This window comes from Rhinoraja longicauda, chromosome 27 (genome assembly GCF_053455715.1).
Source record: "Rhinoraja longicauda isolate Sanriku21f chromosome 27, sRhiLon1.1, whole genome shotgun sequence".
Classification (NCBI taxonomy): domain Eukaryota; kingdom Metazoa; phylum Chordata; class Chondrichthyes; order Rajiformes; family Arhynchobatidae; genus Rhinoraja; species Rhinoraja longicauda.
This window is the reverse complement of record NC_135979.1, coordinates 32,463,574-32,481,386: the sequence shown is the minus strand read 5'-3', so window position 1 is coordinate 32,481,386 and position 17,813 is coordinate 32,463,574. Positions and strand designations below refer to the sequence as shown.

The following is a 17,813-nucleotide window of genomic DNA, read 5'->3' as shown; positions in this document are numbered from 1 at the left end:
AGATTCAGTGCAAGAAATTTCCTAATTCATTATTCAGTTTAAAAAAAAAATTCAATAAAATAATAAATGATGACGGGTAGTATAGTTAATGTCAAAAGTTATGTAAATGATGCTGGAGAAATTTATTTGAATTACCTGGGATATATGAATACCTAACCAAATTGGTATCTGTGTTTCCCTTCAGGAATACAATCCTATTGTTCATGTTATGCATATTTTTAATTCAGTTTGGACAAGCTGCATGTGTGTGGCTGTGATCATTAATGCACCTGGGATTCCTGATGTGGGATATTGTTTAAACAACGGGATTCTCAATTACAACATTAGAATCACACAGCTTTCAGGGCATAACGGTCAAAGGAAATCGGGCTGGTTGTGTAATTTTAGCTCACTGTTCAGTTGGAGTAAAATTATTTTCTCAAATTCGAGTAAAATATGATAAGCCAGTTGCAGGATTGAAGTGCATACCAAAGTATTCACATCCATGATGACGTTTTACACTGGCTTTTCACTGATCAGCTCTGAGGGACTGGAAGCAAGTTAATTTCCACTCAAATGAATGACTGGTTTCTTGACACTAGTCACTTAGATCCATCAGTACAACAGGGCCATTCCTTCTGGAAACCTTACACCTACAGGTTTTCATACGATAGTTTATATCCAATAGCTAGTAAATGAATGATATGTTGTCTGCAGGAGAAGATGTTGGTTGTGCTTTGTTTCATCATAGCCGTGAGCGATACAGTAAAAAACCCTTCAGATCAAAGTGTCCCCATATCATTCATTCCTTTGAAGATGCTGCAGGTCGCCTTGAAAGTAGCTTTTGTTTGCTTACCAACTATTTTCTGTTCCTCAAAGATATTATTGTCCTTGTGATTAATATAGGAACAAAAAAGCTGCACAAGTCCAGAATAGTTTGTTTCACTTAAAATCAAATCCTATTAAATGTCTTTTCTTTGTTCATCATCTAACTGCATCTATAAAAAGTGAGAAAAACAAATAGGTACTAACTCTATTTGAGGAAATGCACATGAATGCGAGGCATGAATTCTAACAACATTTTGTGTGGCACGGTGGTGCAGAGGTGTTGTTGCCTTACTGCGCCAGAGACCCGGGTTCGATCCTGACTATGGGTGCTTGCCTGTATGGAGTTTGTACATTCTTTCCATGGCCTGCATAGGTTTTCTCCGGGTGCTCTGGTTTCCTCTCACACCCGAAGATGTACAGGATTGTAGGTTAATTGGCTTCAGTAAAATTGTAAATAGTCCCTATTGTGTGGAGGACAGTCCTAGTGTGGGGGATCGCTGGTCGGCACGGACTGTTTCCACGCTGTATCTCTGAAGTGAACTGACCAAATTTTCCAAAAATCAGTAAATCGTCACTATTACTGCCCTGCAATACAGGATAAATCTATGGAACAGTTATGATGATCACTTTACAGTGAGAGTGTGGGGCAATTCTAGTGAAACAATGTTTGAATATCGTCAGTGATAGCATTTAATCTGAGACATTTTATACTTTAACATTTTAAGAGCTTGACCAATAACTCTAAAACCAACTTCCACATATGAAAAATGAAATCAAATGAAACAAAACGTTATTGTAACAAAAAAACCCAAGGGAAGTTCACAGCAGAACTGCCACTGATTGTAAAGAAAAAGGCAAGTTAATGTTCTGAGCAGTGATCTTCATCTAAACTCTGATAAAATCTGACGGAAAATCTATCTTTAAATATTAACAAGCTTTTCCCCTGCTCAGCAATGTTCCTCTGCTTTGCCTGTTTTTATTTTGAATGAAAGCCAAATAACAACTGGCAGAAAGCAGATTGTTACTTCCTAGTTGAGACTTTGAAGCCTGAACATTAAAAATCAGGTGATTTATAGGTTGAAATATGATCAACAGAGTGCCAAATGATTGACATGTTAATGTGCCATCTTGATAATAGTTGTCATATGCTTGCATTACAGCAGAGCAGGAGTTTTGAAAGTGTCATAAGTGCAGGAATAAATGAAATGTTTGATGGATACAATAGAACTTGAGTTAGATAGAGCTCTAGGGGCTAGTGGAATCAAGGGATATGGGGAGAAGGCAGGCACGTGTTACTGATTGTGGACGATCAGCCATGATCACAATGAATGGCGGTGCTGGCTCGAAGGGCCGAATGGCCTCCTCCTGCACCTATTTTCAATGTTTCTAGAACTGCAATCAATAATTTTTGATAGTTCATAATATTCAGAATTCAAAAGGATTAAGTTGATCATTTCAGTTCAGTTCTGTGTGCTGTAAGGAAACCATTTAGTTTGGATGTTCATCGCTGTTCACTGTTGTTATGATTACTTCAGTTCAAATGTCCTCCCTTTTTGTAAAATTTATCACATGTTATAAATCAAGACCAGAAATATGTATTTGGCATTTAATGTGGTCAATAGGTACTTACTCTATTTGAGAAAATCCACACAAATGTGAGGCATGAATTCTAACTTAGGTTTATTTTAGACATAGGTTAGTCTCTATATATGGTACACAGGTCCTCGTCAAATTTAGACAAGCCTTTTTGAAAGGATGTTATATCTCCTCCTTATGTTAGATAATAGAACATTTGATAAATGTGCAAGAAACTTCAAATTCCACTGAAATAAATAGTTCTGTATAAATGCTGAACTTTTGATGGGCATTTGGGTGGTGTATGCAATGTCCATTAAGGAAAAGAGATGGATGAAGCCCTAGCCCATCTTTGTGATATGACAACCCATTTTCTGGAGGAACTTAGCAGGTTGAGCAGCATCTGGAGAGCAAAATGAACAGTCAGCATTTTGGGTCAGGTCCACTCATTAGCCTTGTGATACCCAGAGACTGTTCACTAAGATCCCTTGTAAACATCCCTGCCCTTAATATATATTCCCTTTGTGTCCACAAATCTATCATTCAGTATTAGTACATTTAATGACAGAACTGCAGCCATCTGGGATGGAAAATTCCAAAGTTTCCTACCCTTCAGTGAAATGTTCTCTCCTAAATAGCTGATACCACATCCTGAAACTGTAGGCTGAGTTTTTAATTGTCTAGCCAGTGAAAATAACCTCTTAGCAGCTCCTTTGGAGGAATACTTTGAAAGTTTTACTTTCTTTGAATACCTCACTTCAAAGTCATAATTGCATGATAAGGTGTTCCATCTTATCATGCAATCTGTCCTACTTTCTGGTTCACCCTTGATAACTAGAAATGGTCAAGTATTCATTAAAAGTATGTAAATACAGTTAGAGCATCGGCTATTATCTATGTGAGTGACAAATCATGAGCAGCTGAACAGCCTACAATTTCAGCAAATAAAGTGACCTGTTTGCCTGAGTACTATAATTATGCTGAAATTACCACTCATTCCTTGACGTTAAATAAAAACTGGGGAGCTCTTTGTTTCCTTCTATTTGTGCAACCATTTTCAGGCTTCCCTATCAAGCATTATGCACTTAAGTATTGATCTAATTATGTTTTTGTAACTTCTGGTATCCTACATCCTGAACCTTGGCCATTTACCTAAAAATCTCTGAGAAGATGTGATAGCTTTGGAGAGGGTGCAGAGGAGATTCACCAGGATGCTGCCAGGGATGAAGGGCCTCAGCTATGAGGAGAGACTGAGCAGACTGGGGTTGTTTTCCCTGGAGCAGAGAAGGCTGAGAGGGGACATGATCGAGGTGTACAAGATCATGAGGGCATAGATAAGGTAGATGGCGGGGAACTTCTTCCACTGGTGGAAGGTTCAACAACGAGGGGACATAGATACAGGGTAAGGGGAGGGAGGTTTCGGGGGGATGTGAGAAAGAACTTTTTCACCCAGAGGGTGGTTGGAGTCTGGAACTCACTGCCTGGGGTGGTGGTGGAGGCGGGAACACTCACAACGTTTAAGAGGCATTTGGATGGGCACTTGAAACGCTACAACATTCAGGGCTACGGTCCAAATGCGGGAAAATGGGATTAAAATTAGACTGTGTTTGGTAATGGGCGGCGCGGACACGATGGGCCGAAGGGCCTCTTTCTGTGCTGTAGGACTCTATGACTCTATGACTCTAAGATAATGTAAAGAGGTTGGCTTGGATGGTTGGGGCCTGGGAAATCTGCTGAGCAAAATCCTCAGCACCAATACTTCAGACATCATGCGAGTCAGCAGGCTTCGATCTGCTAACCCTTCCTCCTTCCATCTTATCTGATGGATATTGGAGCGGTTTAAGAAACTGCTGGTCAGAGTTGATGTGTGAAGAGTACACAAAAGAAGGACCTGCTGAAGGTTTCAGCAGGGGCTTGGATCCTGTCTACTTTGTGTGCTTTTTGTTGTGAAGCTAAAGATGGTCTCCTTCTCTTCCTCTGCCCCCTGGCCTTACTGCTGTTGCAATGCAATACATCTCATGTCAATTTAAACAGATTTTGGAGGTGTGGCATGGTGGCACAGCAGTTGAGTTGCTGCCTTACAGTGCCGGAGATCTGGGTTCGATCCTGACTACTGCTGCTTTCTGTACAGAGTTTGTACATTCTCCCCGTGATCGCATGGGTTTTCCCGGGTGCTCCGGTTTCCTCCCACACTCCAAAGATGTACAGGTTTGTAGGTTAATTGGCTTCAGTAAAAATTGCAAATTGTCCCCAGTGCGTAGGATAGTGATAGTGTATGGGGATCACTAGTCGGCACAGCCTTGGTGGGCCGAAGGGCCTGTTTCTGCACTGTATCTCTAAACTAAAAACTGAACTAATCCATTGTGACCTAATACATTGTGGATTTGCTAACTAGTGGCTGACTTTAAAAGAAAGATGATGCACATTTAATGAGAAACTTATAAACTGAGACAATGTTTGAAATGATAGAGTGCACGTTATCCTTTAAAGGCCTGTCCCACTTAGGCGGTCTTTTTGGCGACTGCCGGCGACTGTCAAAGTCGTACCAGATCGCCAAACTTTTCTTTTACCCGACGACAATGACCACGACAATGACCACGACAATGCCGAGTCAGGTCGAGATTACACCGTCTTTGGAAACATCGTGAAATTCCCACGCTGTCAATGCTTCTCCGGCGTCCTGGTTTTCGTTGAAATAACTGACAAGTCGGTAAATACTTGAGAGTTTTGAACTATAACACCTTGTATGGGTTACTTAAAAACCAAGCTTCACTGTAACAAGAAATAAACTGGATTTACTTCCAGTTTACTAATAGCTGTATTTAAAAAAATAATTTAAAAAGTGGTTCAGTGGATTTTTGTGAAAAGTGTGTGGGCATTCTTTGAAAATGTAAGGGAGATGCATATCTGGTTTCTGGGTTGCATATCTGGGTTGGGAGCCCACTTTAAATGTAATGGCTGAGGCCAAAAACATTGCGAAAATTCCCACGCTTACCTGACCGTCAAACTGATGCCTCCAATGTCAAATGTCCTGACGGTAAATAAATTGGTTAAACACCAGCATTTTATGGTATTTTGAAATGACTTTACTTATTTTAATATTATGTGCTTCTAAATGCATCTTAAGAGAACCTATCGAACCTGGGGACAGCAGGCGACAGCGACCGCAATAAGCTACGATGCCTGGCGACAAGCCAGCTGTCGGCGAGAGATTTCAAACCGTTTGATTTCTCGGCGACGCGCCGAGATCCACTACGATCTTTGGAAGACTCCTCACGATCATGCCCGCGACACCCTGGCGGACGTTTGATGACAGCCTAGTCGCTGACAGTCGCCTTAAAATTGCCTAAGTGGGACAGGCCCTTTAGTCTTTAGTATTGATGCCCAGGGGATAAAAAAGGTTCAAAGCTCAATTCTCTAGTATGCTGAGAATGTTTGACCTGCTGGGTTGTTAAGTACACAGTTTCAGCTTAGCCGTTTAGCCAACAATTGCCGTGTTATTTCACTTGGGACTAGCTGTTGGTTTGTATCACTGAGTTTCAGAGATGAGTAGAAAACATTCCTTTGAAAGCCAATGAGCATCGTGCCAGCCATTCACCACCTATTATTGGGTAAACCAGCAGCTCTCCGGAAATATTCAGAGTGTTGCCTGGGGTGTAACTCCTGCGAGCTCCAACTGGACAAATACTGAAGGAGGGAGAGCAAGACTTCCCAGGCCAATAGTTCTGGTCGTTTTTGAGATCCAGCATGCCTGTAACAAGCTGAGGAAATGGATACATACAGCCACCACATCTACAGGCATCTACAAACATGAAGAAAATAGCCCGGACCTGTCCTGCTCCTTCCCCAACTCCAGCTGAAATATAAAGTCTAAAAACTGAAGAAAAAGAAAAAGATCTTTGTTCCTAACCAGCAGCATAGGAAGCCAGAGCTTTAGTTTAGTTTAGTTTAGAGATACAGCACGGAAACAGGCCCTTTGGCTCAATTGAGTCCACGCAGACAAGCGATCCCCACACACTAACACTATCCTACACACACAAGGGACAATTCACAGTTATACCAAGCCAATTAGCCTCCAAACCTGTACGTCTTTGGAGCATGGGATCAAATGGGAGATCTTGGAGAAACCCCAGGCGGTCACAGGGAGAACATAAAAACTCTGTACAGACAGCACCCGTAGTCAGGATTGAACCTGAGCCTCTGGCGCTGCAAGGCAACAGCTCTATCGTTGCGACACCGTGCCACCCAGCTCTTGTATCTATCTGTGTTGCAACAGAAGCAAGAATGACCTGAGGCAATACTCGTGCTGCCCGACATCATCAAACGGCAAACTGTTGCAGGGCTGATCATATAGAACAATGCCATTGGAGCATTGACGGAATCTTGAAGACAATTTGGAATTTTTGTCTTTGGCTCCATGTTTCTACTCTATTGTCCAGTCACAATATTTTACAGAGACTTTCATTTCTGCTATCCATTCTCACTCATGGATAGTGTGGTGCAAAATGTTGTCTATTGTCTATTGTGCTACTTCAATGCAACTGCGGATATGGATATAGTCAGTTATAAAGTCATACAGTCATACTTTGGGTTCTAAGAGGTCCCATTCTCCCTCTAGTTACCTTTTTTCCTTAATATATGTATAAAATCTCTTTAATCCTATCTGCCAGAGTTATCTCATGCTTTCTTATTACCTTCTTTATTTTAAGTACACTCCTCAATCCCCTCTACTCCTCCACAGTTGCAGGTGATCCCAACCTCTGTGATTCTGTAGCTTAGGATTTCCACTGATCAATGTGGTGTGCTTTTCACCTGTGACAATCATTCAAAAGTTAAACCTTTTGAGAAATGCATTAAAAAATCTGAGATGTACCGAGATGGAAGATAATTGAGAAGCACATGAACTTTGTCGTGAATCAGAGAAGCAATTGGCAAGTCGATGAAATGATTAATAGCTGAAATATTCATTAAGGGAAATCCATATCTGTAATGCAGATATTGCAGAAAAGGATTACTAAATCAATACTGACTTGTTCATACAAATTTCTCTCATTTCCCTTTCCCCTGAATCTCAGTCTGAAGAAGGGTCTCGACCTGAAACTTCACCTATTCCTTTTCTCCAGAGATGCTGCGTGTCCCGTGGACTCACTCCAGCTTTTTGTGTCTATCTTCAATGTGACCTCAATAAGTTAATGTTCTGACATACTCAAGTACTGCCAGACCTTGGATGACATCACCTCTGTCAAGTCCAAAATATTCGGCAGCAGATTTTTCTTGTTTTAAGAAACATCATTACAAATCCCTCCACAATAAGTGTTCCTGGAGGGATCTGCCAGAGAGGCTGGAAGACGTGCCAGAATGTGAAGCATTGTTTCACCTGGACTTTGCAAGTTGGTAGCAGAGATTCTTAACTATCTGAGATCATAGTTTAAAAATTATTAATGCTGTTCAATCTGGTAAAAGTGTATTTCAACGTGACATAGCCAGAAATGATTTAAACAAAACTTAGAATAACTGTAATATTGTCTCCCTTGTTGTAAGAATAGCTGCTCGACAGGAAGTACTTGTAAACCCAATGTTATAAAATGCAGAACAGCTTAGAGAACTACAAATCCAGTCTTAAATCAGGTGAATGAAAGTTTTAGACTTGGGAAATAATTGGAAGAGAATCCTTCTGACTTGCACAAAATATCTATTTCCCACGGAAGAAATCATAGCCATTGTTCTGTGGTGATCCCATTATTTTCAGCTTTTCGTATCAAAGATTCAATTTAGACCCCAAAGCTTTTATGAATAATCTTTTTTAATTAGATATAATTTTAAACTTTATCTATTTAATGTCAAAATAACCTATCTTGTGGATTGTTCTTACATGATGAGTGACAGAAATTCATCCTTGGCTGCCAGTACTATCTACATAATGTGGAAACAAATGATGTTAAGTTCTTTTTCCAAAATTCAGTTCCACTCACCAGTGGAACTCGAGTTTAGAAGTAGATCTTGCCATGTCCATAGTGTGAAGGAAATTTCTTTCATATTCCATGTCTGGATCTCATCAGCTGATTCACAGTATTTGTTATTTTACCTTTTCCTATTCAAGCCATCTCACTGATGCATCCACCAACATCTTGCAAGCTAGCAGGCAACCCACCAGCAGATCGATGTAACATCGATGTAGTCTATTTGTCCATTGTATTTATATTAAACTTATAAACAGAGATATATAGTATTTATACTAAACTTATAAACTTATAAACTGTTCTCACTTTTCCAATCAAGGGTTCAGGGCAGCATGCTCCAGTTCGGGTGAAGGGCAAAGCAGGTAGGAGTAAGAAGGTTTGGATGATGAGATCATTTGAGACTCGGGTCAGGAACAAGAAGGAAGCATGGGACAGGTATAGGAAATTGGGATCGCGTATCACTGGAGGAGTTTCGGGAACTGAGAGGCATACTTTGGAAGGAAATCAGTCGGACACAAAAGATAGATAATATTAAAAGAAATCCAAAAACATTTTATAAGTACATTAAGGGAAAGAGGTTGATTCGAAAGAGGATGATGAGAAAGGAGGGCCCCTTAAAAACCAAAGTGATCATCTCTCTGTGGAGCTGCATGTGCTTTGGTTTCTAAGGGCCCTTGATCTGTCAGGCAAGTGGGCTGAGGAATGGTTAATGGAGATTAATGCAGATAAGCCGGAGAGGGCAGTGGAGGCCAAATCACTGGATGGATTTAAGAGAGAGTTAGATAGAGCTCTAGGGGCTAGTGGAATCAAGGAATATAGGGAGAAGGCAGGCATGGGTTATTGATTGTGGACGATCAGCCATGATCACAGTGAATGGCGGTGCTGACTCGAAGGGCCAAATGGCCTCCTCCTGCACTTTGGGAACTGCAACCAGAACAGGACCTTAGAAACATAGAAACAGAAAATAGGTGCAGGAGGAGGCCATTCGGCCCTCTGAGCCATTCATTGTGGCAGAGAATTCCACAAATTCACAACTCTGGGTGAAAAAGTTTCTTCTCACCTCAGTTTTAAATGGCCTCCCCTTTATTCTAAGACTATGGCCCCTGGTTCTGGACTCCCCCAACATTGGGAACATTTTTCCTGCATCTAGCTTGTCCAGTCCTTTTATAATTTTATATGTTTCTATAAGATCCCTCTCATCCTTCTAAACTCCAGTGAATACAAGCCTAGTCTTTTCAATCTTTCCTCATATCCTGATGCCATCCCAGGTATCAATCTCGTGAACCTACGCTGCACTGCCTCAATTACAAGGATGTCCTTCCTCAAATTAGGAGACCAAAACTGTACACAATACTCCAGATGTGGTCTTACCAGGGCCTGATACAACTGCAGAAGAACCTCTTTACTCCTATACTGAAATCCGCTTGTTATGAAGGCCAACATTCTATTAGCTTTCTTCACTGCCTGCTGTACCTGCACGCCAACTTTAAGTGACTGGTGTACAAGGACACTCAGGTCTCGCTGCACCTCCCCCTTACCTAACCTAACACCATTGAGATAATAATCTGCCTCCTTGTTTTGCCCGCCAAAGTGGATAACCTCAAATTTATCCATATTATACTGCATCTGCCACACACCTGCCCACTCACTCAACCTGTCCAGGTCACCCTGCAACCTCCTAACATCCTCTTCACAGTTTACACTGCCACCCAGCTTTGTGCCATCCGCAAACTTGCTAATGTTGCTTCTAATTCCCTCTTCCAAATCATTAATATATATGGTAAACAGTTGCGGCCCCTACACCGAGCCTTGCGGCACTCCACTCACCACTGCCTGCCATTCTGAAAAGGTCCCCTTTACTCCTACTCTTTGCTTCCTGTCTGCCAACCAATTTTCTATCCATGTCAACACCCTACCCCTAATACCAAGTGCTCTAATTTTAGTCACCAATCTCCCGTGCGGGACCTTATCGAAGGCTTTCTAAAAGTCTAGATACACTACATCCACTGGCTCCCCTTCTTCCATTTTACTTGTCACATCCTCAAAAAATTCCAGAAGATTAGTCAAGCATGATTTCCCTTTCATAAATCCATGCTGATTTTGACTTATCCTTTTACTGCTATCCAAATGCACCGTTATTACCTCTTTAATAATTGACTCCAGAATCTTTCCCACCACCGAAGTCAGGCTAACTGGACTGTAATTCCCCATTTTCTCTCTCACTCCTTTCTTTAGTTATCCTCCAATCCACAGGAACTGATCCTGAATCTATTGAACATCGGAAAATGATCACCAATGCGTCCACTATTTCTAGAGCCACCTCCCTGAGGACCCTGGGATGCAGACCATCAGACCCAGGGGATTTATCATCCTTCAGTCCCATTAGTCTACCCAATACTATTTTTCACCTAATGAAAATTTCTTTCAGTTCCTCTACCCCCCTAGATCCTCTGTCCTCCAGTACATCTGGGAGATTGTTTGTGTCTTCCTTAGTGAAGACAGATCCGAAGTACCTGTTCAACTCTTCTGCCATTTCCTTGTTACCCATAATAATTTCACCCGTGTCTGCCTTCAAGGGACCCATATTTGACTTTACTACTCTTTTTCTCTTAACATATCTCAAGAAGCTTTTACTGTCCTTCTTTATATTCTTGGCCAGCTTCCCCTCGCACTTCATCTTTTCAGCCCATATTGCCCGTTTTGTTAACTTCTGTTGTCCTGTGAAAGTTTCCTAATCCTCTGGCTTCCGGCTATTCTTTGCTGTGTTATACATCTTTTCTTTTAGTTTTACTCCATCCCTAACTTCCCTTGTCAGCCATGGTTGCCTCATACTCCCCTTAGAATTTTTCTTCCTCTTTGGAATGAAATAATCCTGCGTCCCCCGGATTATGCCCAGAGATTCCTGCCATTGCTGTTCCACCGTCATTCCTGCTGGGATCCCTTTCCAGTCGACCTTGGGCTTCTTTGTGAATAGCAAGGGTTAGGGTTAGGGTTGTAGGAGTGATATGTAGGAGTGCAGGCACACAGGTCCTTGAAAGTGGTGTTACAGGTAGATAGGGCGGTTAAGATGGCTTTCGGCACATTGGCCTTCATCTGTCAGTGGGACAGGCAGCATCTCTGGAGAGAAGGAACAGGTAACATTTCGGGTCGAGACCCTTCTTCACACTGGTTAGGTATAAGGGAAACGAGAGATATAGACCGTGATGTTGGGAGATAGTGTCAAATGAACGAAAGATATACAATAAAAGTAATGATGATAAAGGAAACAGGTCATTGTTAGTTGTTTGTAGGGTGAAAACGAGAAGCTAGTGTGACGTGGGTGGGGGAGGGGTAGAGAAAGAGAGAATGCCGGGGCTACCTGAAGTGAGAGAAATTAATATTCATCTCACTGGGCTGTAAGCTGCCCAAGCGAAATATGAGATGCTGTTCCTCCATCTTGCGTTTAGCCTCACTCTGACAATAGAGGAGACCGAGGACAGAAAGGTCTGTGTAGGAATGGGAAGGAGAATTAAAGTGTCCAGCAACCGGGAGATCAGGTAGGTTCTGGTGGGCTGGGCGAAGGTGTTCCATGAAATGATCGCCCAGTCTATGTTTGGTCTCGCCGTTGTATAAGAATCCACATCTTGAACAACGGATACAGTAGATGAGGTTGGAGGAGGTGCAAGTGAAACTCTGCCTAACCTGAAAGGACTGTTGGGGTCCCTGGACAGAGTCGAGGGAGGAGGTATAGGGACAGGTGTTGCATCTGCTGCAGTTGCAGGGGGAACTACCGGTGGGGGGGGGGGGGGGGGGGGGGTAGGGCGGGGGTGGGAAGGGTGGGAAGGGATGAGTTAACCAGGAAGTTGCGGAAAACGGAGAGGGTGGGATCCCAATGGAGGTGGACGAAATGTCAGAGGATTATGTGTTGTATGCGACGGCTGATGGGGTGGAAGGTAAGCATTAGGGGGACACAGTCCCTGTTGTGACTAGGGGGAGGGAGAGCAAGGGCGGAGCTGCGGGATACCGATGAGATATGAGTGAGGGCCTCATCTATGATGGGAGAGGGGAATCCCCGTTCCTAAAGAATGAAAATATCTCGGATGTTCCAGCATGGAACACCTCATCTTGGGCGCAGATGTGGCGTAGACGGAGGAATTGGGAGTAGGGGATAGAATCTTTACAGGAAGCAGGGTGGGAAGAAGTGTAGTCGAGATAGTTGTGGGAGTCAGTGGGTTTGTAATAGACATCAGTCAATAGTCCATTTCCTGTGATAGAGACTGAGATCAAGAAAGGGGAGGGAGGAGTCAGAGATGGTCAAGGACATTTTTGAGCACAGGATGAAAATTGGTGGTGAAGTTGATGCAGTCCATGAGTTCTGCATTGGTGCAGGAGGTAGCACCGGTGCAGTCATCAATGTAACGGAGATAGAGTTCGGGGATGGGGCCAGTGTACGCCTGGAACATGGATTGTTCGACGTACCCGACAAAGAGGCAGGCACAGCTGGGGGCCATGCAAGTGCCCATAGCTACACCTTGGACTTGGAGGAAGTGGGTGGAGTCGAAGGAGAGGTTGTTGAGCGTGAGGACCAGTAGAGTGTTAGTAGAGGGAAAATGGATGGTTCTGCAGTTGAGGAAATGGATGGCTTTAAGGCCTTGCTGGTGGGGAATGGAGGTGAAGAGTGACCGAATGTCCATAGGAAAGATAGAAACATAGAAACATAGAAAATAGATGCAGGAGTAGGCCATTCGGCCCTTCGAGCCTGCACCGCCATTCAATATGATCATGGCTGATCATCCAACTCAGTAACCTGTACCTGCCTTCTCTCCATACCCCCTGATCCCTTTAGCCACAAGGGCCACATCTAACTCCCTCTTAAATATAGCCAATGAACTGGCCTCAACTACCTTCTGTGGCAGAGAATTCCACAGACTCACCACTCTCTGTGTGAAGAAATGTTTTCTCACCTCGGTCCTAAAAGACTCCCCCTTATCCTTAAGCTGTGACCCCTGGTTCTGGACTCCAACATCGGGAACAATCTTCCCGCATCTAGCCTCTCCAACCCCTTAAGAATTTTATATGTTTCTATAAGATCCCCCCTCAGTCTTCTAAATTCCAGCGAGTACAAGCCTAGTCTATCCAGTCTTTCTTCATATGAAAGTCCCGCCATCCCAGAGATCAATCTGGTGAACCTTCTCTGTACTCCCTCTAAGGCAAGAACGTCTTTCCTCAGATTAGGAGACCAAAACTGCACACAATACTCCAGGTGCGGTATCACCAATGCCCTGTACAACTGCAGTAGAACCTCCCTGCTCCTAAACTCAAATCCTCTTGCTATGAATGCCAACATACCATTCGCTTTCTTCACTGCCTGCTGCACCTGCACGCTTGCTTTCAATGACTGGTGCACCATGACACCCAGGTCACGTTGCATCTCCCCTTCTCCTAATCGGTCACCATTCAGGTAATACTCTACTTTCCTGTTCTTGCCGCCAAAGTGGATAACCTCACATTTATCCACATTATATTGCATCTGCCATGCATTTGCCCACTCGCCTAATCTATCCAAGTCACTCTGCAGCCTCCTAGCATCCTCCTCGCAGCTAACACTGCCACCCAGCTTCGTGTCATCCGCAAACTTGGAGATGTTGCATTCAATTCCCTCGTCCAAATCATTAATATACACTGTAAATAACTGGGGTCCCAGCACTGAGCCTTGCGGTACCCCACTAGTCACTGCCTGCCATTCCGAAAAGGACCCGTTTATTCCTACTCTTTGCTTCCTGTCCGCCAACCAATTTTCTATCCACCTCAACACTGAACCCTCAATACCATGTGCTTTAAGTTTGTACACCAATCTCCTATGTGGGACCTTGTCGAAGGCCTTCTGAAAGTCCAGATACAACACATCGACTGGTTCTCCCTTATCCACTCTACTAGTTACATCCTCGAAAAATTCTATAAGGTTCGTCAGACATGATTTGCGTTTTGTAAATCCATGCTGACTTTGTCCGATGATTTCACCACTTTCCAAATGTGATGCTATCACATCTTTAATAACTGACTCTAGCATTTTCCCCACTACCGATGTTAGGCTAACTGGTCTATAATTCCCCGTTTTCTCGCTCCCTCCCTTTTTAAAAAGTGGGGTTACATTAGCGACCCTCCAGTCCTCAGGAACTACTCCAAAATCTAAAGAGTTTTGAAAAATTATCACTAATGCATCCACTATTTCTGAGGCTACTTCCTTAAGCACTCTGGGATGCAGCCTATCTGGCCCTGGGGATTTATCTGCCTTTAATCCATTTAATTTACCTAACACCACTTCCCGACTAACCTGGATTTCCCTCAGTTCCTCCATCTCATTAGACCCCCGGTCCCCCGCTATTTCCGGCAGACTGTTTATGTCTTCCTTAGTGAAGACAGAACCAAAGTATTTGTTCAATTGGTCTGCCATCTCCTTGTTCCCTATGATCAATTCAAGATGAGGGAGTTGAGCTCCCTCCGCAACTCCCAGGTTAATTCATCCCTTCTCACCCAAACCACCCCCTCCCCAGGTACCTTCCCCTGCAACCGCAGAAGATGCATCACCTGTCCCTATACCTCCTCCCTCAACTCTGTCCAGGGACTCCGACAGTCCTTTCAAGTTAGGCAGAGGTTCACTTGCACCTCCTCCAACCTCATCTACTGTATCCGTTGTTCAACATGTGAACTCTTATACATCGGCGAGACCAAACGCAGACTAGGCGATCGTTTCATGGAACACCTTCGCTCAGCCCGCCTGAACCTACCTGATCTCCCGGTTGCCGGACACTTTAATTCTCCTTCCCATTCCCTCACAGACCTTTCTGTCCAAGGCCTCCTCCATTGTCAGAGTGAGGCTAATTGCAAGTTGGAGGAACATCATCTCATATTTCGCTTGGCAGCTTACAGCCCAGTGGTATGATTATTGATTTCTCTCACTTCAGGTAGCCCCGGCATTCCCTCTCTCTCTACCCCTCCCCCACCCAAGTCGCACCAGCTTCTCATTTTCACCCTACAAACAGCGAATGGCCTGTTTCCTTTATCATCATTACATTTTTGCATATCTTTCATTCATTGTTCTTTATCTCTCCACATTGCCATCTATATATCTCATTTTCCTTATCCCTGACCAGTCTGAAGAAGGGTCTAGACCCGAAACGTCACCCATTCCTTCTCTCCAGAGATGCTGCCTGTCCCGCTGAGTTACTCCAGCTTTTGTGTCTAACTTTGGTTTAAACCAGCATCTGCAGTTCCTTCCTACACAGAGAAGTTGGGAGGTTAAGTTACAGTTGTACAATTCATTGGTGAGGCCACATTTGGAGTATTGTGTTCAGTTTTGGTTACCTTGTTATAGGAACGATGTTGTTCAGTTGGAAATTGTGCAGAGAAGATTTACGAGCTCAAGGGCTATGGGGGAAAGTAGGGCAGGCGGGGACTTTATTTCTTGAGTTTGAGTTCAGTTTATTGTCACATGTACTGAGGTACATTGAAAAACTATTGTTGCGAGCAAACCGGTCAGCGGAAAGACAATACATGATTACAATCGAGCAGTCCAGAGTGTACAGATACATGATAAAGGGAATTAACCTGAATAAAGGTTAGTGCAAGATAAGGTCCGGTAAAGTCCAATCAAATTTAGTCCAAGGGTCAACCATGAGGTAGATGGTGGCTCGGGACTACTATCTAGTTGTTGGTAGGATGGTTTAGTTGCCTGATATCAGTTGCTGTCCGTGAATCTGAAGGTGTGCATTTCCTCACTTCTATACCTTTTGCCTGATGGGAGAGGGGAGAAGAGGGAGTGGCCAGGGTGCGACTCACCCTTGATTATGCTGCTGGCCTTGCCAAGGCAGCGTGAGGTGTAAATGGAGTCAATGGAGGAGAGATTGGTTTGTGTGCATCCACATTTCTCTGCAATTCCTTGCAAACTTGAATGGAGCTGTTCACAAGCCATGCTGTGATGCATCCCGATTAAATGCTTCGGAGTGCAGGAGGATGATGGGTGATGGAGATAAGGTTCAAAGGTTCAAAGATTCAAAGGTTCAAAGGTATTTTATTTTCACCTGTACCAATTAAGGTACAGTGAAATTCGATTTACCATACAGCCATATTAAAAAGGCAACAAGACACACAACTACATAAAAGTTAACATAAACTTTTGTGGATTCCCCACATTCCGCACAGTGATGGAAGGCAATAAAGTCTAAACTTCTTCCCTCTTTATTCTCCCGCGGTCGGGGCAGTCGAACCATCCGCGGTCGGGGCAGTCGAACCATCCGCGGTCGGGGCAGTCGAACCATCCCCGGTCGGGGCAGTCGAACCATCCCCGGTCGGGGCAGTCGAACCACCCCGCAGCCAGCGATCAAAGCTCCCATGCCGGGGCAGTCGAACCATCCGCGGTCGGGGCAGTTGAACCATCCCCGGTCGGGTCGGTTGAACCATCCCGCAGCCAGCGATCAAAGCTCCCATGCCGGGGCATTCGAACCATCCCCGGTCGGGGCAGTCGAACCATCCCCGGTCGGGGCAGTCGAACCATCCCCGGTCGGGGCAGTCGAACCATCCCGCAGCCGGCGATCAAAGCTCCCATGCCGGGGCGGTCGAAGCTCCCGCGATCGGGGCGGATGAAGTTCCTGCGGCCTGGAGCTCCTGAAGTCAGTCCCTAACCAAGGGATCATGAGCTCCACAATGTTAAGTCCACAGGCTCCCGCTGTTGGAGCTCCCAAAGTAGGTCTTCAGCAGAGGCCGCCAACTGCACGATGTTAGGCCGCAGTTCGGACGGAGATACGAAGCAGAAAAGTCGCATCTACATTGAGGTAAGGGATTAAAACAAGTTTCCCCCTCCCCCCTCCCCGCACTCCCAACATAAAACAAGCTAAAGAACACTAAAACACACATTTAACACATACTATAAAACAACAAAGAAGGAAGAGACAAGACAGACTGTTGGCAAGGCAGGCACCGCGGCTCCACCCAGTGGTTCAAGGCAGGCACCGCGGCTCCACCCAGTGGTTCAATACCATCTAAGTGTCCTTACTACTGCCTCGTCCAAATCCTCAAACTCCCCACTGTTGGGATTGCCAGCACCCAGCGGACTGTAGTGATTGTAGAGGTGGTTCATCAGAGAGAGATAGGGACCAGCAGCACTCAGACCTGAAACTAATTGATCCAAAAATCCAAGTTTTTGAATTGCAGATGTTTGTAATGATTTCACGATTCTCGACAAGAGTAAATCTTGAGAATATCAGAAAATTCTAGTTTGGAAGTTTTACATCTACATATGGGTGTACTTATACGCTTAAAGAGCGTGCTGGAAAATGTTACCAACTTTGGCATATACAAATCATTTTACTCAACAATAATAACCTTGCTAAATTAAACTGCTGATTAGGTGTAAAATCACTTGGGGGTTATATTCTTTCTGCATTTGCCAAGATTTCACATTTTTGTCCCTTGCTGTATGAAAAACCTAATCCA

General features: G+C 44.0%; 1 protein-coding gene across 5 annotated transcripts in view; it reads left to right on the top strand.

Annotated features, from left to right (window-relative positions):
• The window catches only part of LOC144606735 (angiopoietin-2-like), a 270,755-nt gene that overhangs the window by 75,884 nt on the left and 177,058 nt on the right, over window positions 1-17,813 (top strand). The window lies entirely within an intron of this gene.